The sequence below is a fragment of the Ambystoma mexicanum genome, chromosome 5p, assembly GCF_040938575.1.
Source record: "Ambystoma mexicanum isolate Mex_15411 chromosome 5p, UKY_AmexF1_1, whole genome shotgun sequence".
NCBI classification, from domain to species: domain Eukaryota; kingdom Metazoa; phylum Chordata; class Amphibia; order Caudata; family Ambystomatidae; genus Ambystoma; species Ambystoma mexicanum.
Window position 1 is genome coordinate 941265842 of NC_090930.1, and position 26204 is coordinate 941292045.

Sequence of the window (26204 nt, forward strand, 5' to 3'; positions counted from 1 at the left end):
ATTGTCTATTTTACCTAATAATAAACGGCAAGCGTCATTATATCTACACACATAAGAATCACACCAATATTTCTGTTCTGCTAAAACATTGTACATATTTGTATATAGCATTTCCACTTGTGATTCACTTGTTCATCCATGATGATAAAATGACATTGGCCATCTAAAGAATATTATCCAGCCACAGCTCCCCTATTCTGTAGGTGGATATACCTTTTTATCTGTGTCCCACCGATTTGCTGTCACTACAAAATATAACTTCCATGAATGCTGTCATTGCTGACCAAGTTGGCCTCCTGAATTGGAAAATAGATTGTTGCCAATTTCAGCCACCACACACTATTACATGGGGGAACATTTGACATTTTATTGCCATAGATCTTCAACTTGACAATTCAATCGATATTTTTAGCAATTTCCTCCATCCATACCTTGCTCAAACACTGTAGCCCCTATTCTAAAGGTTTCAGCTGATCAATTAGCCCCTTACAACTAGCATACTGGATGAAACATCCCAGTTCTCGTAAAGCAAACATGGTCTGGGGACTACCAAACTTATGGACTTGAAGGTCACAGTGTCCATCTGGTCAAACTGATTAGTATTACGTTACCAACTTGGAAGAGTGCCATGGCTCCTTTCTTTAGCACTGTGTTAAGTTTTCAACCACTTTATCTCGACCAGGCACCACCTTGTTTTCTTTTGTGGATGTGACTGATTTGTGCTGTCATTCGTTACCCTAGCCACTAACTCAGTGATCTGCATTGTCCAGAGGAAGACCATAGGCCACTTTTATAGTGGTGTCCAGAAAGTGCTGAAACAAGTCTTTGAGTAAACTCTTTTGCCTGTCAGTCGATGGGGAGCTGGGCATCTTCGTACAGCACCCCACCTTGGCCCACCCTTTGAAGTATACCTTCAGCAGAAAAGGATTGAATGAAATCTACGGTTATTGGTGCCAGTTGAACCCGCTGTTAGACCCCATTAATTTTGAACTGAGGATTTTGCTGCGAGCTGTTCCCACCCTCAAATATATTAATGATGAAATATGTAGGCCAAGGTAAGACCATATTTCCGAAATAGTTATGCAAAGATTGCTTTTTTAGGTGGCAGTTATCTCGCAAAAGGACAATGAATGCAATGTATTTGTAACTGGCTGGACCTGCAGTTACACCCTAATAGATATTAAATTAATCATTTTTTTATTTGGGCTGTACCTACCCACCTATCAATACCAATGACATCAATATTGTGCAGCGGGATAGAACCACCATTGGCTGCCCAAGCCATTGTAAAACATCTTTATTCATGCCTCTGGCTGTATTCTGCCTGTACACACTGTCTGACCACACATCAATGAAATTAATGATTTTGCAGGTAAGTGTTAAGGAAATGCGTTTGATACTTCCAACTAATGACATCCATGCTTTGTAGACTCCTGAACCCCCATATTTGCCCACTTATTAAACAAATGCTTTACGCTGCTGTTTTCAGCATCTCCTCATATAGCTTTGAAATGGGCCTTTCTTGTAGCCCACTCCAAAAATATTTTCTAGTGGGCTGTACCCACTATTCTAACAGTCAACCAGGAATTGCAGCTCTTTGGTTCATGGAATTATTTTAATGGTGGGAGGCAGCTGAGACACATCAGAACGCTGCGCACTTAAGTTTGTAGAAAGCTGGTATTATGCCTGGGACATTTTGTGGCAAAAACCTTATCGTCTCCACTTGCGTGCATAATAGATGTTACTACTACAGGGTTTGGAATTGCGGGGAAATGGGAGCTATTCAGTTCCTGCTTGTATCCTACAAGAGCCTGATTAGCTTGATACCAACAGCCACAAGGATCTACGGTTGGCTCCCCAGGCCAACTGATGCTGAACAAATAAACTTATGTGAATTTAACTTTGTGTGTTTGAAACAATTTATAAATAAATCTTTATAACATTTAAAGCATAAGTGGGTCATGGGGACAAACAATGTTTGCATCTTATGTGGAAGTTGGATTTGCGAAATGCTATGCACTAGCTCCTCGTTTCCCTTTGGTAGCTCCTGGTTACTGCTGGATGCCCAGGAGCTGCTTTTAGCTTTTGCTTATGCAATCTTAATTTCAAGCACATTCATCAATGGAAGAATGAGTGGCTAAATCTCTCAGTATAAAGGATTGTTTCCTGCAAATCTGTGCTCCGATCTTGGGGAGGTCTTTCCAATGTCATTGTTTTCCTCACTGTGTTAATTAGAAAGTAATCAACAGATAGCTCTATATAGAAATCCAGGCATATCACCCAGAACTACGATGAAATGGAAAGTTCAGCAGATAATGCCATGCAGTACCTATCCAAGAAACCTATTAAAAAATGGGGCCTGGTTTTTAATTTGACAGAACCCTAAAATTACAACATCCATAATAAACTCCACCCACTAAAGAGTATGATGGGAAAGGAAAGGAGGTGTTTTTGAGAGCAAAGGATGCCCTAATATCAGACCGGCTAATATACTTTAAACCCATCACCCAATGGTATCAGCATATTTTTCCAGCAGTCCAAGCGAACTATTAAATGACCACAGCGGCAACTACCCAGGACATTATCATATGTCACCCCATTCTGGCTAGGAAGACAACCATCCTTGAAGATATGCCCCGATGTAGGTTCTTTGATGATGAATTTCTCCAGCATGGGGTCTGGCATGGATTCACATGCTCATGAATATTCCCCGTCGTCAGGCTGGGAATCCTCGGTAAAGAAAAAACCAGTATCAGTTTCGTTTCTGATCTGTCTTTCGTAGCAATAACCAATCACTGGTCTCTGCGTCATACTGACCACAGCCAATGACTGCCCTCTACCTAAGCACCGCCTCTGGCAGCCATCTTCAGATTTTTACCGCACGTTCATGTGTTGGGATCCTCGTGCTATTGCTCTCGAGCGTTAGTGCTAATTTTTCGCGCTTTTTACAAAAAACTTCGATTCTTTCGGTTAAAAGAGCCTCAAGCTCCACCGATACTACATCCGATCAACGGGGACCCGTGTCGGATTCATCTGTGCCCCTCAAGGGTGAAGATTTCGTCGAGCTACACTTCGGAGGACTCCAGAAGCTTCTCAGGCCCTGTCTCGGAGATGGCCCAGGAGAAGGGAAGCTCGACGCCCGGAAAGCTGTTCAGGGTCTGCCCTGGATGCCAGCTGCAGAACGTCTTCAAGGAGGACGAACACTCTTTCTGCCTTTACTGCCTTCATGAGGACAAGACGCACGTGGAGAAGGACTGTGCGTTTTGCGGCAACATGTCGGAACGGACCATGAAGGACCGCCATCAACGTCTCGCCAACTGGCTGGAGGGTAAGAGCCCGTCTGGCGAGAAGAAGAAGAAATCCGAGCGGTCTTCTAAGACCTTTGAGGGCGCCCCGGCGACGGGGGCCCAACATAAGGCCAAGCACCGCGAGTCCGCTGGCACCGGGAGCGCCGAACGGTCGGGCTCTGCGGGCGCCAGGCAGGGCGCACCCTCCCCGGCACCATCAACCACGAGCCAACGCTCTGGGTCGGGTAAGAGGAAGGCCGAGCACCCGGCGAAGCTCCTGGAGAGGCCCCGGTCGAGCTCTAAGGCAGAGGAGGAGCGTGGCAGTGCCCCCTCCCTCAAGGATAAGGCGGTGAGCGCACCTAAGGTGGTGAAGGCCTTGATCCATCCGGCCAAGCCCTCTATCGAAACGGTCGCGGCGGCCCTGGCTCAGCCTGTGGTGGCTGCACCAGTGGTGGCGACCTCAGGGCCCAGAATCTCCCTGCCTCCTCGGAGGGAGTCTTCCTTTGTGCCCATCGATAGGACCCCCGTGAAACCCTCCGTGGGGAAGAAGAAGGGGGGGCAGGGCGTCGTCGTAGAGTCGGCCTCAACCTCAGAAGAGGAACTGATCGAGGTCTTAAGCCACGGCCTAGGCGTGGAAGAAGGCCAGCCCGTCGGAATGGACCCCGACGCAGGTGACGACGACGATATCGTCGAGGAGACCGACGGGGCCCCTGCTCGCCCGTCGGATTCCCCTCTGCCAGCGCCGCAAGACAACTCGGCGGCCATTTTGTTGGCCATACAGTCCTTATGCTCCGAGATAAGGACGAGGCTACCGTTACCGACGGAGGAACCTCTCCCGTCGGGGGATCCAGAACCGGGACCTTCTGGTGTTCCCCCTACCAAGAAAAGAAGGATCCATCCACCACCTCCTTTTCAACCGTCGCGCCCCTTCCAGCCCTCCTCCCCGTCCACCCGAGGGGATGATACGGGGACTGACACGGCAGCGACGGGTACGGACGACGAGGCATACCACGAGGATTTTCCGTCGTCGCCTCTCCGCCCGACGAGATCGGATCTTTCCACTCCATGATCTCCAGGGCTTCCGAGCTTTTCCAACTCTGCCCTGAGGAAGGCTTCCTTTATCAGCGGCGCGAGGCCAAGAGGAAGATGGTCCTCGCAGTGCCTCTGTTGGACGACATTTGGGATGAGGGCCTTTCCCTCCTCAAGAACCCTTCCACGACGCCAGCTAGAAGAGACCGGTACGAGAAAAAGTACCGGGTCCCGGACACGGCCCCCCTATGCCTCCGGGCGCAGCCTACCCCGGACTCCGTCGTCTCCGCGGCAGCCAGGAAGAAAGCGGGGGGGGTGCGGCCTCCACATCGACTTCCCCGCCGGACGGCGAGGGAAAGAAATTGGATAGTATGGGGCGTAGAGTCATCTCGTCGGCAGCGACGACGATTAAAGCGGCCAACGCCTTGGCTATCGTGGCCCGCTACGACAGGGAGCTCTGGTACAAGATGGCTCCTCTGCTGGATTTTCTGCCGGACGACAAGAGGGCGGAGGCCCTTGAGATCCTGCAGGAAGGTGAGGTGGCCTCGGACCACGCCATCACCGTGGCGACGGACATCGCCGACACTGGATTCCGCCAGCTGGGCAACGGCGTTTGCCTTCGACGTCGTGGATGGCTCAAAGCTACGGACTTCCGGCAGGACGTCCAGACCAGAGTCCTGGACATGCCCTTCGACGGGAACAACCTGTTTGGGAAGACAGTGGACGATTCCCTTCAGGCCATCAAGGCGGATACTGAGACGGCCCGGGCCCTTGGAGTCCTGCAACGACGGACGCCCTTTCGGAGCGGCGGAGGCAAGGGCGCCTCCAAAGGTTCCGGCGGCGGTTTCGCTTCCTACCGTCAAGCGGCCCGCTCGTCGTCGCAAGAGGCCTACAGAGGACGAGGCAAGTCTAGCGGACCCCGCCGTCGTCGCCAAGGAGGTCAAGGCGGCAAGGCCGCGTCCAAGCAGGATTGAACCGGCCTTGGGGTCGGGTCCCCACCGAAGCACCCCGGTGGGAGGCCGGCTGGCGGGCTTCGTCAGCGTGTGGGAGTCCATCTCCACCGACCGTTGGGTGCTGGACGCCCTGGCCCGGGGCCACGCGCTCGAGTTTCAAAGAAGGTGCCCGCGCGTCCCCCCCGTGGCCAGGAAAGAACTTCACGTCCCTCAACTTCTCCTGGAGGTAAAGGCGATGCTCAGAAAGGGCGCCATCGAACTCGTCCCAAAGAGGCTTCGGGGCTCCGGAGTCTACTCGAGATACTTCCTCGTGAAGAAGAAGACGGGAGGATGGCGCCCCATCCTGGACCTGCGACGTCTGAACAAGTTCATCAAGGCGCAGAAGTTCCGGATGGTCACCCTCCAGCACGTCCTGGGTCAGCTGGAGGAAGGAGACTTCCTATCGTCGTTGGATTTGGAGGATGCCTACTTCCACATTCCCATCCTAAAGGGGCACCGCAAATTCCTCAGATTCGTGGTCCAAGGGCGTCATTACCAGTTCAAAGCCCTTCCCTTCGGACTACGGTCGGCACCCAGGGTATTCACCAAGTGCCTTGCACCGGTGGCGGCGCAGCTGCGCCGCGAGGGGATCCACCTACCCCTACCTGGACGACTGGCTCATCCGCGCCAAGACGAGGGAGCTCGCCGTGGTCCACACGGCAAGGACCGTCCAACTCCTCACGGACCTGGGATTCTCCGTGAACTACGCCAAATCCCACCTGGTGCCCGCGCAAGTCGCACTGTTTCTGGGAGCGAGGCTCGACACAGTGTCCCTTCTGGCCTCCCCGTCGGAGGAGAGGACCAGGACCATCTTGGGCAAGGTGCAACGGATGTTGGTGGCCGACGCGGCCAAAGTGAGGTCCATCAAGTCCCTCCTCGGGATGATGTCTTCCTGCATCTACCTCATTCCCATGTGCAGGCTCCGGATGCGCCCGTTGCAAGAATTCCTGGATGCGCGCTGGATCCAGACGACGGGCAGCTTCGAGGAAAGGATCAAGCTCGACGAGAGTTTCCGACGAGCGATACGGTGGTGGGGCACCCGCGCGCATCTGACGGCGGGCATGGACTTCCAGACCCCAGCCCACCAGGAGACTGTGACCACGGATGCCTCCCTGGAAGGGTGGGGAGCGCACACCGAAAATCTGCACGCAAGGGGACTCTGGCTCCCGACGGAGAAGTCCCTACATATCAACGTCCTGGAGCTCCGTGCAGTGTTTTGGGCCCTCAGGTCCTTCCTTCCGTCCCTCAAGGGCAAGGTGGTGAGGATCTTCACCGACAACACCACCACCATGTTTTACATCAGGAAACAGGGCGGAACCAGGTCCCCAGCGCTGTCCAAGGAGGCGCAGGACCTGTGGCATTGGGCCGTCGCCCAAGGGATTTTTCTGGTGCCGTTTCATCTGGCAGGGATAAAAAACACCATCGCCGACTCACTCAGCAGGGAGCTGCGCTCGTGCCACGAGTGGGAACTACGGCAGGATCTGGTGGATCGCCTCTTCCGACGGTGGGGCACACCCCAGATCGACCTGTTCGCGACGGCGACGAACGCCAAGTGCCGGAGGTTCGCCAGCAGGTTTCCCCAGACGAGGAGCATGGGCGATGCTTTCTCGTTCCCCTGGGAGGGCCTGTTCCTCTACGCGTTCCCTCCCTTGCCTCTGCTAATCCGGCTCGTCAACCAGCTCAAGAGGTCACGGTGCAGGATGATCCTCGTCGCACCTGCGTGGCCGAGGCAGATATGGTTCCCGGACCTTCTGGACTTGTCAGCGTCCCCGCCGATCAAGCTGCCGGCGGACGCGGATCTACTCTCCAGGGAAGGAGGCGCCATCCTCCACCACGACCCGAAGTCGCTGAACTTGCAGGCCTGGCTCCTGCAGCACTAGAGTTTGGAGGATACGACATACCGGCCGATTGCAGAGAGGTTCTTGCAAAGGCCAGGGCGTCCTCGACTCTTAAATGCTATGGACACAAATGGAAGAGGTTCTCTGTCTGGTGCCACGCACAGAAGATTAACCCTCTACGGATTACGGCTCCCCAAGTACTGCCGTACCTGCTGACGCTGGCCAAAGCTGGTCTGGCACATGCGTCCATCAAGATTCATCTTGCTGCGATCTCCCGATACACCAGAACCACGGGCCGGACGTCCTTGTGGTCTCATCGTCTGGTGAAAGAGTTCATGAAGGGACTGTTCAGATCGTTCCCGCCGGTGAAGGCTCCGGCCCCGGCGTGGGAGCTCAACGTGGTGCTGACCAAGCTCATGGGACCTCCGTTCGAGCCTCTGCACTCGGCCCCGTTGAAGTTTCTATCGTGGAAAACAGCTTTTCTTGTGGCCATCACCTCCGCACGACGAGTGGGAGAGATCCAGGCCCTTTCCTGCAAGGCCCCGTACTTGACTTTCCACGACACGAGGGTAGTGCTCAGGACGCACCCCTCCTTCATGCCCAAGGTACCGTCGGACTTCCATCTCAACGAACCCTTGGTGTTGCCTGTGTTCTTCCCGTCGCCTTCGTCGCCGGCTGAGAGGACTTTGCACTCGCTGGATGTAGCTAGAGCGCTGAAGTTCTACGTGGACCGCACGAAGGGTTTTCGGAAGACGTCACAACTCTTTGTGAACTTTGGACCTGTCAATCAGGGGAAGGCTCTCTCGAAGGCTTCCATCTCCAGATGGCTCTCCGGCTGTATCATGTGCTGTCACCGGTTGGCAAACCGACCGCTGCCTGGCTGTCCGAGAGCCCATTCCACCAGAGCGATCGCGGCTACCACGGCGTTCCTATCTGGTGTGCCCCTGCTGGACATATGCAGGGCTGCTACGTGGAGGTCGACGCACACCTTCACGAAATTCTACTGCGTCGACCGGGATTCCAGGGAGGAGTCCAGGGTCGGCCAAGCAGTGCTGCGCAACCTGTTCGCCTGAGGTGAGCCTGGTGAGGAGGTAAGATGCTTAATGTTGAGTTGATGTGATGCTTAATGTTGAGCCTTTGCCACCTCCCGTGGTTGTGCATGTGTGTACTGCTATGTATTCTTTATTCATGAGCATGTGAATCCATGCCAGACCCCATGCTGGAGAAGGAACAAGTTACTTACCTGTAACTGTTGTTCTCCAGCATGGGTCTGGCATGGATTCACATGCGAACCCTCCCGCCTACCCCTCTGCGGCTCTTCACTTGGTCATACTGCCACTTCATGTGCTTCCAAATCTGAAGATGGCTGCCAGAGGCGGTGCTTAGGTAGAGGGCAGTCATTGGCTGTGGTCAGTATGACGCAGAGACCAGTGATTGGTTATTGCTACGAAAGACAGATCAGAAACGAAACTGATACTGGTTTTTTCTTTACCGAGGATTCCCAGCCTGACGACGGGGAATATTCATGAGCATGTGAATCCATGCCAGACCCATGCTGGAGAACAACAGTTACAGGTAAGTAACTTGTTCCATATTCCTGTTATGATCTGAAGGACTATCCGCGTCACTTGGAAAAGCAATACTGAGGCCAGCGTTCACTTCACAGCCTTAAATTCCTTTCAAACTAAGGAGCCATGCAAAGATCAGAAAGGTTAGGATAGGTTTACCAGCATGACGGCATTGTCCTTAGAAGTTATCTCATTTTGGGAATCTGTGATACTCCTGCCTCACTTTGTTGGTTTATACTCCCTCTAGGTAGTAATCAGAGGAATTTGACAATCCAGAAAGTACCGCCTAATGTATGAAAACCTTTTTATTTTTTTAAATTAAAAAATAAAAATTAAAAATCCCCATAGATTCCTACTCTCACTCTCTCACCTTGTGGGGTGGATTCCAAGGATCCTCACATTGGCCTCACAAACTTGATTTTCTGTGCTATCCAAATTGGCATTTGCTTCCACAATACTTTGAGCAGCAGAATGCTGAAAGTAGGTACTCCTTAAGAGCCGCCACCTCGATTTCCATCTAACCCAACCTCCCATTTGTGAGCCCTACAGTTGTGTGAGCCTTGCAGCCAGATCTGTCAGGTCTGTTTCTACTGTTCAGGTAGCTCTCTAGCCCAAATAACTTTTTTGTGCAATGCAATACCCCAATAGAGCTTAGAGTTTGAAATGTAGGTGAGCTGGCAGCCATTTAGCTCCTGCTTTTAGCATAGTAGAGCCTGGTTAGCTTGAAGCCAGCAGCTACCAGGAGTTACTTTTGTCTCTTAAGGCCAACTGGTGTCATCTAAACATGGAAATGCGACATTAACTTTTCAGTATTTGAGAATGTTAATAAAGAAGAATTGGAACACATCTAATACACATTTAAACCAAAGCATCTCTAGTAGATGCTAGTTCCCCTGCGATAGCTCCTGCCTACAGGTTGATATCGACACCCAGGGTGGTGTTTTAGCTTCTGCTCATCAAATCTGTTTCGAACCCTGGAGCTGCAGATCCGGTTTACCCCTGCCGATGGTCCACAGACTCCATCCTCTTGCTGTGGGCCCTGCTAGTGGGGAATCCTGTCCTTCTGTACATCTATATATGGGCTTGAAGTCCAACCCAGATTTCTTCTGTTGTTTTGATAGCTTGGTAGTTCACTCAAAAGTGTGTTACTTGGATATCCAGGACTGTTGCTGGAGTAAGAGGCTACTTCCCTCATAGGGTGCACCCAAAGCAGACATCCAAATTAACTTTCCTAAACTACTGGCTGTTATATGCCAGGAACCAAACCGCTGCATGCCTCGCTGTAAATCACAGGTTGTGCTGTAACGCACCATCTGACCAGCCTGATCTGTGACTGCAGGCCTTGTCATCCATGACCACCTCTGGTTGCAACTCTGTTCTCTCACCACTGTAATCAGCAGGTCTTGGTCCTCTAGGAAACCATCGGAGGCGAATGTACTGTAGCAGGTCAGATGAAGCACACACACTTGTAAGACATTACGTGAATATGTATTAAAGGGGATTATGCCCATCTTGCCTCATTTCTATGTATTCTAGGTATTCCCTACCTAACAAACTAGGTGCTTGTCAGTCGTCTGTGAATTTCTTAAAGGAATCTGTTCACTGTCCAAACGTACCATAACTGACCCTACCACTCGCTTAATAACTAAAGGCAGCAGAATAACTCAATTCTACTGGGTTCTTGCTTCTCGCAAGTTTGATGTTCAATACCTGATTTTCAAATAATCTCTTGTGACATCTTTAATCAGTTCATACAGTTCTCTTAATACTTCTTTGCTCTTTTGTTCCTCCGCAACATGGGATTTCCTTGGTTCTGTACGGATGTCTTTTCCCTTGCCAGTGGCTTCTGTTACTTTGTTACTTTTCTCTTTAATTCTTTCTAAAAGTTCCTTCTCCATTTTCCCAGGATAAGGTTATTCACCTTTTGAATTTCTCTCTTGGGATTTATTTCTCTTCTATTTATTTCACAAGCTTTAGTCTCTGCACGTCATTGTGTGTGTGTGTGTGTGTGTGTGTGTGTGTGTATATATATATATATTTCTGAGGCTTGTGGAATCTGCTTAGATCACATGCTGTGCATAGGCCGAGTATTACAGTTTGTTTTTCCAAACTCGAAAATGGGCGTCGACACAGGGCTTGCCAGTAATACTATCCCTAGTGTGACGTCCACTATACCCAAGATCCCTCACTCGTCTAGGATCCTCAGATTGTTTTTTTCCGCCATACTGGTCGGAAGCATTTTGCGGAGTCCCCTGGCCTTAGCCATACTTTTGCTAAAATATTAATTTATTTACATCCTTCCCCATCCCAACGTCGAACTTCGACACTCGATGCCGGCTGGAGAAGAAATCGACCGTCGGCTGCTGCACGACGGATTTGGGCCTCTGGCCTCGGCCCTGCAAGTAGGGAGAGTGGGGGGTTGTACATACTCTACACTCTTGGTATATAGGTACACCTTATACATTTCCTACACTTAACAGCCCGCTGCCTCAAGGTGCGTATGGAGGGGTACCCCTTTTCAATTCTACCCCAAGTGCAATCGCAAATACCTTTGGGTCGACAGGCACGCCACATGCAATCTCTGCTTGCCGAGGGATCACCCCGAAGCGAACTGCAGAGCGTGTAGTAGGTTTAAACCTAAGACACTTAAGGACCGTTCGACGAAGCGTTGGGCCCACCACGCCAGGCAGGCGGCCATGGCAGCGGAGGGCGCCTTCAACGACGGCAGCAATGCCGTACTTTCGGACGGCGAGGGCATTACGGCGTCGAAAGACAGCCGATCGCAAGTCCCCAACCTCGAAAGGTCGTCTGGCAGGGCGGCTATGGGGAAGACCCCCGGCGACACAAGCGCTTCACACACCACACACACTAAATACACAAAGTCCAACCGAGACTCGACGAGTTCTCGGAAGGAGGCACAAACAGAACGGTCCTATTCGGTGTCCTCTGGGCGCTCTCGATCGAGATCGCCGCATGACTCCAGGCAATCATCCACTCTTGCCAAGAGTGCCTCGCTCCCTAGGCTAACAGAAGTTCGATCGTCCGAAGACGACTTCCACCCCCAGGCTGCGCTCCAGGAGTTGGAGCCCACAGTCAAAATCGGCGAGGCCCCACGCTCGAAGGACAGGGACCCTACCCCCGATCCTCGACGCCAGGCGTCGAAAAACTCCGGAGCCACAAAAGGACAGGGAAAACATTTTTCCACTCACGGGGAGGGGGGAAAACAGCAGAAGAAGCAGCCTTTGCACTCTTCCACACCTGTGAAACACACCACTCCCCCTAAACAGACAGACAAAACCAGGTCTGCTATGTCTAAAACCAGCAAATCTACTCAAGATAAATCGGAGACTTACTGAGAGAGTCATTCCCAGTTCCAAAAAATGGTCGAGTGAAGACCTAGATAAGGTCATGTCAAGGATGTCGTGTTTGGCTGATTTTTACGATAAAAATCCAGAACATTTCCTTTCGTATGATCTACAAGGGGCGACACCCTCAGGCTCTAATGATCCTATCCTCCCGAGTAAGAAGCCCTGGTTTGAAACACTGATGAGGTCTACAGACCCCTTCGAGGTACAACCATACTCAAGACCATACTCGCTGTATCAAGGAGAGGCTTCCTTTGGTGAGGACCAGGAATTTGGCATGGTAGAAGAGCAAACCGGGACGGGCTACTATGGGGATGATGAGGACCAAGAAGAGGAAGACCTGGAAACCTACAGAGTAGATTCACCGGTAGAAAACGAAGCCCCGGTTACCGACTCACCTGTCGATAACCAACCCCTCCTAAACGAGGTTCTCGTACGTGCAGCAGAACTTTTCCATATTGACACCCACTGTGTCCAGGAGGAGAGGGACTTCGCAGAGGAGTTAGTGGGAGAAAGGAGGCCTGTTGCCCAGACCATCCCTATCCTTAAGTCCATTCAGCGAAGAATAGACCCGTCCCTGGTGAACCCGAACCTCACCAAAGCAGTCAATCCCAGGGTTGAAAAACTTTTCAGGGCAGCCCAGTCTGACCATCTCTATATAAGAGGACATCTGAAGCCAGACTCCCTAGTGGTCACTAACACTCGTAAGAGGGCTGGAACACCCTTGTCATCGTCCGAAGCTCCCCCCGACAAGGAGAGCAAAAAACTATATGGTTTCGGCAGGAAAGTAGCCTCAACATCCGCCTATCAAGCAAGGATTGCAAACTCCACCACCCTGTTGGCCAGCTACAACTGCCATCAGTGCGAAGAAGTCGCGGCACTCCTAGCCTCTGCTCTTGAACCTTTAAAGGGCCAGTTAGCTCGGATTTCCGCAGAGGGTAGAGCCGTGTCTGGTTGCATTTTGAAAGCAACCTTTGACGCCGCGGACAACGCAGGCAGATTGATAGCAGAAGGCACTGTTATCAAGAGACATGCGTGGTTACGGCAGTCTGGTTTTAAGGCAGAAACCCAGGCATCATTGTTGGACAATCCGGTGGAAGCCGATCTGTTTGGTAAGGAGGTCGAAGAGGCACTGAAGAATGCCAAGGACGAATACGAGACACTCAAGTCCCTTGGCCAGTTAACCAATAAAACCCCTAACGAGAGAGAATAGTAATTTTCGTCGCCCACGCGGCCAAAATTCCCAGAGAGGATCTAACTATTCCCAGGGGCAGGGTACACAGTGGAGCAACAGCCAACAGTCTACCCAGGGTTACGGCAGGGGTAATAGGAGAGGTCGTGGTAAAGGCAGAGGCAGCCCCAGCAAGGGCGGCGGCACGTCTCCACCAAAGCAGTGACCCTCAGTTCAGGGTCCCTTCTCACGCAACCCCAGTAGGGGGACGCATTTCCAACTTCACCCAGGCTTGGGAAGGGATCACATCAGACAGATGGGTGCTGTCAACAGTATCCACAGGGTACTGTATAGAACTACTGCAGCGTCCCCGGAACCATCCTCCACGACAAAGAGTACACTCTTTAGAACATCAGAAGATTCTCCTCGAGGAGATCGCCATTCTGCTAGAAAAGGGAAGCGATCAAATTCGTCCCGGGACACCAGGTAAACAAGGGTATTTATTCAACTTCCTTGTGCCAAAGAAAGATTTGACAATGCGCCCAGTATTGGATTTACGGCCTGCCAACAAGTATGTCAAGCCCCAAAAGTTTCGTATGACTACGCTACAAGAGGTAACCCCCCTCCTAAAAAAGGGGATTACATGGCAACCTTGGATATGAAAGATGCTTATTTTCATATTTCCATGTTCCCAGCGCACAGAAGGTACTTGCGCTTCAAGCTGGACAGTCGACACTACCAATTCAAGGTACTGCCCTTCGGTATAGCTTCAGCACCAAGGGTATTCACCAAGGTACTGGCGGTGGCGGCTGCACACCTACACAGGGAGGCAATCCCGGTGTACCCTTATCTGGACGACTGGCTCATAACGGGGGAAACCCCAGGAATTTGCAGGACAAACATTCAAAGGACTATCGACCTCCTCCACGATTTAGGGTTCTCAATCAACAAGAAAAAGTCAAGCCTAGTGCCAAGCACCTCCAAACAGTTCCTAGAAGCAATCCTAGATACTCGAGAGGGGTTGACCTTTCCTTCAGAAGAAAGATTTCGGAATATACTACTGCAAATTCCGCATTATCAGTCCGGTCACCAAATAACGGTACGCAAAGCAATGCGTTTACTGGGCATGATGGCGTCATGTACTTACCTCGTCCCCCACACGCGCCTGCGCATGCGTCCCATGCAGGAATGGTTGGCGAAACAGTGGTCTCAGGCAAGTGGTCAGTGGGACGATCTAGTGGTTGTTTCGCCAACACTAGTACAAAGCTTTCACTGGTGGACAAGAGAGAATCTCGCACTGGGGAAACCCTTTTACGATCCCGAAGTACAGGCAGTAGTCACTACCGATGCATGTCTGACGGGGTGGGGAGCTCACCATCTCCACCACACAGCTCAGGGTCTCTGGTCTCCCTCAGTGGCCAAGAACCACATCAACCTGCTAGAGCTTTTGGCAGTATTCAGAGCGCTTCAAGCGTTCGAGCCCCACCTACTAAACATGTCAGTGCAAATGCGGACGGACAGCACAACAGCCATGTTCTACCTGAACAAGCAAGGAGGGACTCGTTCGCAAAATCTGTCCAAGATTGCCCAGAAAATCTGGATATGGGCACTCAGACGGAACATCTTCCTGTCATCACATGTTCCAGGGGAGCTCAATTCCCTAGCGGATGCTCTGAGCAGAGACTCCCTCCCAGAGGAACACGAATGGGTTCTACACAGAGAGGTCGTAGAAGATATCTTCTCTCAGTGGGGTTTCCCCACTATAGACTTATTCGCCAAAAGCGAAAACAGACAATGCCCAGGATTTGCATCCAGGTTCCCCCAACCAGACTCCCAGGGGAACGCCCTGTGGATGAACTGGTCTGGGATGTTTGCATACGCTTTTCCACCAACTCCTCATCAGGAAAGTGGTGAACAAGATGAACAGAGAGTCGATGACGCTCGTCCTAGTTGCTCCCATGTGGGCAAGACCACCGTGGTTCCCACACCTACGCAGGATGGCGGTGTGCGAGCCCATCAAACTTCTAGCCTGGTACAACCTACTGTCCCAGCACCAAGGTCAAATAGTGCACCAGCAACCCAACTCAATGAACCTGGCAGCATGGCTCCTGAGGTCATAGAGTTTGGACATCTCAATTTGCCACAGAGGTGTATGGACATCCTAAAGGAATCTAGGAAACCAAACACAAGGCACTGTTACTTTGACAAGTGGAAGAGGTTCGTTATCTGGTGCCGGAGTAGACAAATCAACCCTGTTGATTGCACTCCTTCCACTATTGTTACATGCATGCTCCACCTGCTAGATGCAGGATTGGTTTTTAACTCACTGAAAGTACACCTGGCAGCCCTGTCGGCATACACCACTTCCCATAGCAAGGTCTCGTGGTGGAAAGTACCAGTAGTTAAAGCCTTCATGGAAGGAGTAAAGAGACTTCACCCTCCCATTTCAAACCCACCACCAGGGTGGGACCTTAATGTGGTGCTAGCCAAGCTCATGGGACCCCCTTTCGAACCCATGCATAAAAGCAGTCTCAAACACCTGACTTATAAAACGGACTTCTTAGTAGCTATTACTTCTATAAGCAGGGTCAGTGAAATTCAGACTCAGTGCAGGATCCCTTCTTTACTGTCCATAAAGACAAACTGGTTTTACGCACACACCCTAGGTTCTCACCTACGTTTATATCAAAATTCCATGTAAAACAGTCCATCGAGCTTCCGGCTTTCTTCCAGGACCCGCAAAGCTCGGCTGAGGTGAAACTACACACACTAGATGTGCGTAGGGCGGTCCTCTACTATGTAAATAAAACCAGACCGCTAAGAAAAACAGATCAACTGTTTGTCTCCGTAGCAACAGGCAGAGAGGGGGATCTCGTCTCTAAAGGTGCCATCTCGAAGTGGATTATTAACTGTATCCAGCTGTTTTACTCACTCTCTGAAAGAACTCTGCCTTTCACGCCAAGAGCCCGCTCTACTAGAGGCATTGGGGCCACTCTGGCTTTCATTGCAAAAGTACCCCTTGACACCATTTGCAAAGCAGCTACTTGGAGCTCTATTCACACTTTTACTCAGCATTACTGCATTGACACCCATTCCAAGGCAGATACACAAGTGGGACAAGCGGTTCTAAGACACTTATTTGCTCATGACCCATCTCACATCCCACCTCCTTCTTCAGGTACTGCTTGCTAATCTATGCACAGCATGTGATCTAAGCAGATTCCACAAGCCTCAGAAGGGATACATTACTCACCGTAATCGTATTTCTGATGCTTGTATCTGCTTAGATTCACATGCGACCCACCCTTCCTCCCCTCCGAGAGAAGGCTCATGATTGCTTGTAGTCTTACCTTTCTATCTGCTTGGATTATCTGTACTCACGCTACTCCTCATGCTACCTCATGTCAGGAAAAAATACAATCTGAGGATCCTAGACGCGTGAGGGATCTTGGGTACAGTGGACGTCACACTAGGGATGGTATTACTGGCACGCCCTGTGTCGACGCCCATTTTCGAGTTTCGAAAAACAAACTGTAATACTCTGCAGCTTCCACTAGATGTTGGCCTATGCACAGCATGTGAATCTAAGCAGATACAAGTATCAGAAATACGATTACGGTGAGTAATGTATCATATATATATATATATATATATATATATATATATATATATATATATATATATATATATATATATATATATATATATATATATATATATATATATATATTTAAACAGCATACAGGACGCTGTATATTCTTTTACCCTCATCGTCAGGATTTTCTATTACAGCCTCGTTCTTTATCAGTAACACTTTCTTTATTTTGCATGCAATGAGTATGATTACTCTTATAACGATTGTCATCCAGTTCTGACTTTCAGGATTATTCTCTCAATGTCTTGCTTGAGGGGTGTAGGAATAGTTCCATATATATTCCCTGTTTCTTCTCTTGCTTTCACTGTCATATTTCCGTTCTCTTCACTGTGACAAATGAGGGTACTCTGATAATAATTCTCTTACACTCCTCATATTCTCCAGGTTATATTTTTGGTCAAATTGACTGGAACGAGTATTAATACTCTTATATTGGTTCTCATTCACTTATCTGGTTCTCAGTGATCTTCTCATTATCTTGACTAGGACGAGTGTGAGCCTTTTTATGACTCTCATTCATCCACCCGGGTCTCCCGTTTACCGCATTACTTGACACACTGGGATAATGTCACCGGGATTTTGCTTCGCTCCGCATGAGTTTTCTCTGTTAGTCATTGGATTCCTTTTCCTTACTCTGTGTCTCTTATCTCAGGTACAGACAGGTTACGCGCTCCCAGTTGCGTAATTGTTCTTTGTAATTACCAGGATCTCCGGCCCACCACTGGCTCTCTGTGGTTACACCAGTGCTGGCTGATTCTCTCTTTTCCAGCTGACATGACGCTGCACGTCTGACCCTTCGCTATTGGCTCGGCAGCCGTTTTGTATTTCGTGGGTCTCTCACACTCCTCCTCTTTCTGAAGTTACGTAGCTGTGGCTCGTTTTTTATTCTTCGTCTCAGTTAAATACATCTCTTCATTTAAAGGGATATTCACATTTTCTTATGTACAGTAATGCATACTTGTTCTTTATTCCTACAAGTCCTTATACGGTATGGTTGACGAGGTAATGTTATGAGCATCTTTAGGGAGTCTCTCCTGCAGAGGTCCCGCTTGCCTCTATCTCTAGGGTAGGAAGCAGGCTCACCTCCCTAGCCTCATGGGGGCGGGGGTGGGGTGCTCCCCCCATAGGGGAGAAGGGATGAATTCATGCGATTCATTACAGTACATAGCTTCTGCTTTTATGTATGCTGCTCTGCTGGCAACTGACAAGTGCCAAATCGCTCATTATCACTTTGCCAGAGCTGTAGAATTTCCAGCGAAGCCCACTGTCTACACATGGTCGTCACTTCCTCTGATGCATTCCAGTGAGACTGGGATTTCAAGATTGATAGAGCTGGCACAAATGGCCCCGACAGTGGAGCTGCCTGGTGACATATCTGCTCCGGGGCTCTGCCAGTTTTGACATCACCAGTTTGATTTTGAATACAATATACCCTCTGCCAACTGAGAACATGCAGCACATGCAACATCTACATTGACTTGTGCATCAACACCCTCTTTTCATGACCTCAGTTTATTCAGGATCATCTGTACTGTTTAGGTATATATGAGAATGCATCTAAACAATACAGATGATCCTATACTGAACCATTTATATTATAGAGGTCATGTTTCTATTATGTATCCCTGTGAAATTTGATCTTTGTAATTCAAAATAAGATTGTTACCCCTTTTTAACCCCCATCCCCAGTTGAATGCTTTAAGTCCCTTCTTCTGATTAAAACAAAGTTTCTCCCTTTAAATAATATAAACTTATGTATTGGGGCTTGGGCCCACATCCTTGCGATTCTTATGTAGCTCGTTAACTGATCTACGTCTGCTTGCCAGTCTTTATGGCCCCAGATGAACAACCTGCTCCTTGAAACATATGGGTAATGCGTCGCGAGAGGATCACTCAGTTAATCTAGTGACTCTTCACGTAAGAATGATGGGTTTTTGGTCCTTTCATATAATTTCTAGTGGCTCTTCTATCCGATTGTAGCTGTGTGCTCTGCAAAATGGAGTCCTTTGACATTTTTCCTAAATGCCTTTTCTTTCTTGAAGGGTTTTCCAACAAGTGCTGTTGGGAACATAAAGATGTGCAGTTTTTTGGTGGAGGGAGAAAATGGAGGTTCATGTGCCTGTGTTAGTGTTCTGGCTGCTAAGTGGAGTTAGAATGCTAGGGTGGGTGAGAGTTTCTGACGGTGCCAGTTAGGCAAGAAGGACTAGTAGAATGTTCTGGTGGTGAGTTGCATGACTGAGTCGCCAAATGACCTCTCAAGGCTGTTGAATAAAGACTTTAATCAACTACAGAGTACTGCATGGTATCTGAGCTGCCTCCTTTACTAGGCTTTCAAGCAGGATTGCAATTGGAGACAAGTGATGCTTGGATGCTGTGAGGGGGAGGCGGAGGGGGACAGCCTTGCACCCACAACCTCCCAAACCCACAGAACTCGTCAACTTCATCTCCCTGAGGCTGGTATTGAAGCTGTGAGTGTTTCATTGTCAGTCGTGGGCGCACCAGCGATTGCTCAGTAATTGCCCTGTTGAGGTTTATGATCCCTCATGTGGCCATGCTTCTGGATGGTCCTTATGAAAAGTGTTGCTGCTGAGCATCCTCCTGATGGTGATGAGACCCCGCGGCCTTGGGGCACTACATGCATTATGGCTACTGGAGGAGCACGTTTTGTTCTCATGGCTGATGATGGGTGCTCCATAGGATATTGGAGTGCTGTGCAGTATTGGAACACTCTCTCATCCCTAGTTTATGGTTCACATACAATTTGAATAATTTGGTTACTGTTAATACGATTTGTTCTAATTATTACATTTTGTAACCTTGTGCATTTTCCAGGTGGCCCCTTGCTTTACATGTGACTGCTGTCATTTACCAGTTGTGTTGTGTGATCTCTTGCTCTGCAAGTCACTTTCCTATTGTTTCCTTCTTTTAAAGTGTTCTGTGGGGAAAGGACTGATTGTTTGCTTATGCTGATCGTGTGTGGCTGACAGTGTGGTTGTAGTGATAGTTTTGTTTCTGGAATGGATGTATTTGTTGGTAGGTGGCACAAGATGTACTTGTGGTGAAGGCAGATATCGATTGGGTATTGCAGTTTGTGATGGATGATTAAAAAAAAAAGTGTGTTTTGCTTGTTGGGTTTTTTGTTGTTGTGAGGAACTGCACTTTCCCTTTTGTTCATTATAATGGGAAAGACAGTGTGTAGTATCCTGGCCAGGCTGCAGAGTTAAGGTAGAATGTTGGTGTGTGTTTTAGCAGTGTGCGTGAGACGGTTCTGTGAGTGAGTGTCAGTTAGGACAGATGATCGAGATGAATAAACTGGTGGCTTGCATGAAGACTCCTTTCATATACTGTGTGCTACTGCCTGATTTCCAAGCCGTGTCCTATACTTGATACTCTTCTCCTCCCACCCACACACGCAAAATGAAATGTGTGCCTCCAGCAGAGGCTAACCTTTTAATTTGTAGGTGCTATGTCTCGTCTTTAAGGAGAAAACTTCAAAAGTCAATTTGCATTTCATTCAAAGGTTAAAATGTCTAGCTGTTGAAATACCCGTATGTTGGCTGTCATTGCTGATTTAAAAGCATAGCTCCTTAGCACTTCACAGTAAACATTAATTATCCATTGGGCCCCACATCATGGCCGATTTCCGTTAGGTTCACGCAAGACATCCCTGCCTGTCCTTAAATGCGCGCTCACAGCAGGTTTTATTTTCTGTTGTAGGAGCAGGAAAGAAGGGCAGGCGACAATGCTCATGGGGGTCTAAGGCCTCACTGGACAGAGACTGCATCCAGCGGTGTACACAGCAGTGTTCCTCCTAGATTGTGTCTGCTATTTCTTTACAGGCTGACAGTGGGCTGAACTGCCAGAACCAGCCTATAGCCGCTTGCTTGTAGACTGGGCGGAGTGAGTCCCGCTGACAGTACTTCCCTCTACAATCAGCTTTACGGGACATTTCTGTTACTTGCAGTGTCATTGGAGCAGTTAAACACTTTGTACTGTTGTATTGTTGGAGCAGTAACCAGATTGTTGCTGGTCGAAGTTTCAGTGAAATTACTAAATAGGTCTGGGTTTCACACTTCGGTAGTGTCAGGGTCGACAATGTTGAAAACACTAGCAGTTGGCTTTTCTCATGCGAAAAGTAGCTTATGCAACGTTTTTGCTGGGATCCATGTCAGCCTTCTGGGAATATTCCCCTTAGTTCTCATAGTTTGGTTGGTGAGGAGGCGTGTAGGTGACTTTTCAGCTTGACTCCGCTTCGGTCTTCCGAGAGACTGCTTCCTCATTCTCCCAGCTTGTCGGGGCTACTCCGTCCGGCCATTAGTTCTGCCTCCCTACACTCTCATGGTGCACAGTAAATTCTTAACTGTTGTGACAATCGCAAGGAAATAATCTCCTCTCCCCAAGGGGAGCCACCCGCTTTGGGACTGAGGCGAGTCCACTATGCTAAACACCCCGCCCCTACTGGAGAGGCTAAGCGGGATCCCTCAGGCAGTGACTCCCCCTAGGAAGCTAGAGACTCCAACAGGGGCACAAGTCACTAACACGATCTCCCCCCTCCCAACCATCCCGGATCCTTCCACTTCCCGGCACAGACACCTTTTGTAGGGGTTGGATTTTGCAATGACTGCGTACACCCTTTGCTAATGCTGGCTTTGCTTCTCACGCTAGGTTGCCCAATCTTGTGAAAGCTGAGAGACCAGTGAACCAGCCCACTGGAGTAGAATCTCAGGAACAGCCAATCGTGGAGCAGACTCTGCAAAACTTAACTGCTCCAAAGGAATGAATGGATGGATGGATGGAGGTAGAGGTGTAGCGGAAGAGAACACGGCAACGTGCACCATGAGAGTGCAGCGAGGCGGATCTAATGGTTGGCCGAAACAGAGTTCAGCTGAAAAGTCGTGTACATGCCTCCTCACCGACTGAGCTATGAGAACCAAGGGGGAAGATTCTTGGAAGGTCGACGTGGACCCCGGCAAAAATATGTGCATAAGCGGCTTTGCCACGCAAGAAAAAACAATCATGCTCCTCCCGAGGAGTACCATTCGAGGCAGTCAGGTATTTTGCATTTGTATTTTTTTTTTTATATAGCGCTTTAATCCAAAGCGCTTTACAGTTTAACAACAAGAATACATAGAACATGAAACAGTAGAAGCAAACAATATGTATGAATCAAACCAGTAAAACAGTAAGTAGGGCAATTTTCATATGAGGATGAGGAGGGAGGAGGGAGTGGGGAAGGAAAGGAAGAGGGAGAGAGAGTAAGGAGTAAAGTGAGTCAGTAGCGCGAGAGCCACTGGAGAGGGAGACTGGATAGGAGAGAGAAAGAGGGGAAAGAACCCAGAGTGGACCATGAGGAAGCACACTAATTGAAGCGGATGAAAGAGGGTCAGCGACCCAGTGCCTGAATGAGTCAAACTATTAAATGTTGAAAATGTCCTGGCAGGGAAGTATACCAGGCAATCTATTATGCGAGACTGGCACCTGCACCCAAAATTGAAGAAGAAAGTAAAGTCCTGGCAGGAGAGTATACCAGGTGAATTGATGGCAAGTCTGGGATCCGCACCCAATGGTATGAAATGCAGGGGAAGGAGACCATACCCCGTGGGCTGGTAAATTGCTTATTGTGGAAAAGCGAGCGAGCATGAAAAGAACTCCACCCCGTTAAGCACTGTGAGCTATATGGTGCCTGAGGAACTCTGAGGAAGAGAAGCCCCTTCTGAGAATTTGGATTGTGAACCATAAAGTTCCTAAAACTCTGGGGAAGGGAAGCACCTCCTGAGAATTGTGATGATGTACCATAAAATACCTGTGAAACTTGGGGGTGGGGGTATTGGGTGCCGGGAGGGGTGGAAGTGAACTGCTTCCCTCACTCCTCCCCCAACCCCCCCTGTCCGGCAAATGGTGGATCTTTGATTATTCTTTTCTTTTTGCACTTTTGGATCTTTTTGTTACAGCGATTGAAAAGCTACAAATGGCCAGTTTAGAGACTTTATCCCTTTTTTCACTTTATTTTGAGTTTAGCATGCAAGGGTCAGGTTAGGATTTTGGACACAGGACAGAAAAGTCTTTACTTTTGGCCATTCTGACAAGACATCCTTTAGCTTCGGCAGGGGCACCCCCTCATAGCGATAGGACGAGATGGGTCTTTCTCCAACCGTCTTTTTACGTTAATAAAAGTCTATAACAATCATCACAATGCCTCATGTCCGAGTCTTGCTCCTGATTCCTTAAAACCACATTTCCACTAATATTACGAATACCACTGCAAATGTGGCTACTTTGCCAGCCGTAATGCCTGTGCAGATCTTTTCATAGAACCATTACTAAAACGAGCTTAAATGTGGTTCCACAATAAGCAATTTGAGCCTGCCGTAAAAGTAGTCCTGGATGCAAACCTCTGACAACCCAAGTGTATTTCGAGTTTCGCCTTTGTCTAATGTCCTGTGTCCTGCCATTTCGTGAAATTTGGCATTTGCCATGGCATGACGTATGCTGTGTGTGAAGTGCCATGCTGTGTCTCTAGTCACATGTTAGAAAACTGTTCTATGTTTGCATTCCCAGTAAACTACAATTTTTTTCGCAGCCCGGAGTACGCTGATCTGAAAAATCCCAAGTCCACCTCAAATATCATTGAGAGCATTGTGTTGTTGGAGAAACTCTACTTTGTGCAGGTCAAATTGAAATGACACTGCACACATTCACACGCGCCATAGAATGTATGTATATATGCTATTTATAGAGCACGCCCATAGCTGGAAAGCTACGGAGTTCTGTCCAAAGGGCATGCTCCCAGAGGTTATAAGTAGGATTCAGGGGTAGCTGAAGAGCTGGAATGGGTAGGGCATGATGAGACCCGAGGCCCATTGTGTGATCAAATGGTTGTTCTGCACATGTACAGGGATGAGTAGTATCTAAAATGTCTACAATACCCCATATTACTACTAAAGCAGCAGTGAGCCCAATCATAACTCTGAAACAGCAGCCGTTATAACTCCTTCACATCTTTTGTTAATGTGGGCCGAGGGCAGGCTATAATGTACAGGAGGGGTATGAGCTGGTACATATGTAGCACAAACAATAACTCGGTGGTACCAAAATGAAATAATTCCCAGCCAAGCTCTATAATTATAGGAACTTTGATAAAACTAACAATGAACACAACTTAGAAAAACACTAAAGACACACTCCTGTAAAGGAAACTGTATGAATGCAGACTTTGAGAGCAAAGGGGGGCACTCTGGGTGCTATTGGTGCAGGCAACTTATCTGAGTGGCAAACGGCAAAAGTATTGCAAGTGTCTTGAAAAGATGAGGCTCTCAGTTGTTGTCTTATTTCGAGGCTAGTCGAGTCGATGGCTCCTAAGTGGTCGAGTCATCGGTCTGGTCGAGTTGATGCTTCCGCTGGATTGAGTAGGTGTTCAGGGAGGGTGAGTCCATGCTTTTGTTGGGGTTGCGTCTGCAAACCGGATGCTGAGTCTGCTGCTTTCATAGTGGCGAGCCCGCTGTCGAGGTCAGGGTAGTAATGCACTTCACTTGGTCGAGAAGGCTCAAAGAAGTAGGTACGTGGTTGGAAGAGCTTAGAATGCCAAAAGCAGCACTGCAGATCTTGTAATGGTTCGAAGTGCGTCGAGAGCGGTGGAGCCAGGTCAAAAGTGTCTGGAGACAGTAAACTGGGTTCTTTGCGGCTTCTGACTTCTTGGGAGGCCCAGTCTGTGGTGTCCAGGGACTGGTGAGTCCTCTGTTTATCACTTCCACTACAGGAAGTGTCTGCAGTGGTCCTTCACCTCCAATAAGCATTATCCTGCACCGAGTGCACAGGAAGCAGAGGCGCTCAGCAGTTTCACCCCAAATATGGCGCTGGTGGGGGTGGGAAGAAGAGCTTTCCTTTGTGCCTTTTCTGTTCACTTCTATGGCAGATGCCTTTGAAGTGGATTGTGTTGCCAACAAGAGTAGAGTTCCAGGTGAATCCTTTTAGTTGTGAAGGCCAAAGATGAAGCCCCTAAGGGGAGGGTGCCTCGCCCCTTTAGAAAGGCAAAATGAACAGCGTATTTGTCCAAATTAAGCCTGCTGGCTGTCTCATCAGGCTGCCGAAGAAAGTGTTCTTTAACTTCTGATGTTATACTTGCAGTGCTTTGTCTGCGGGTGGGAGGGCGCAGTATGTTTAGGGAACCCTAGCACGACCTTCTCTCTGGAGTAGTCCAGTCCAATGAGTTCTCTCATTCCACCCCCTTATTCTGCCTATTTCAAAAGGGCTCCAGTAATCCGTACCCTGGTGTGAGAGTGCCATTGACATGCCAGGACTGTCTTTTAAGCACTGGTACCCATGCGATTTCCCATGCAGGGTACTTGTCTCCTGGAGGAACGTGTTGACCCTCAAGGCAATTGGAGAAACTTCATGTGCAGGGGTTCTGCATGCTGGTTGTGTGTACACCACAATGCTAGACAGACGGCTAGTACACACCCAGAGTTGTCATGAATGAGTCCCCTCACCAAGCTGAAAATAATAAGGACTCCAAATGCTGGTGCTAGCATAATTGTGGACTTTCCATGTCATTACCAGGCATAGCTTATATTTATATATTAACATGCCACCAGGGTGCTGGGGCACACAATTATAAGAATTTTGTACCAGAGGTACTGACCGCTAAAAGGCCACCTCTGGCCTTTGGAACTTCGTGCTTCAGCAGCTTTTCATGTATGCAAACGTGACCTTTAAATGGGCCATTCTGCCACTGAAGGGAAGGCACTGGGAATGTAAGGAGATGGTCACAGGAAAGGTCCATGTGTGCACTGTTTTTTGCATGGAGCATTATGAAAGTGGGTGTCTGCAGGCCCCTTTTTCCAAAACCGAATTTCCTTGCATGTTGTTTTTGTGCTAACAATCAATGTTCAGGCTCTCCTGCCCTCACCGAATGGCATTCTCTTACAGATCACACTGCCACTATGCTTTCTGTTTCAATAAAATGAATACCTTCTAACCCATAGATTACCACTTTGATGTTGTAGCCTAATTATCAGTTTTCTCTGCCTGAGAAACAGAGACGAGGCACGTGTGGTTGGATGCCCACCCAGTGCAAATACTGTGAACTGCCATATAGATATGGCTGGAAAGGTGAATGTTTAGTTTATTAGGTAGCACCGATTGATTTGACGGAAGCTTGCACTGATGCTGTGCAATTGTAAAGGGTAGGTGAAGAATAATGGTAAATTGCTAATGTAGAAGTACTATTACATCAAGTGGGAATTAGTAGTTTTCTTTCCTTTGTAATTTTAAACAGTAATTTAAAGCAAGGATGTGTTTTG

General features: G+C 48.9%; 1 protein-coding gene across 10 annotated transcripts in view; it reads left to right on the forward strand.

Annotated features, from left to right (window-relative positions):
• PPP4R1 (protein phosphatase 4 regulatory subunit 1) overlaps positions 1-26204 on the forward strand; it is a 1265416-nt gene that overhangs the window by 161452 nt on the left and 1077760 nt on the right. The window lies entirely within an intron of this gene.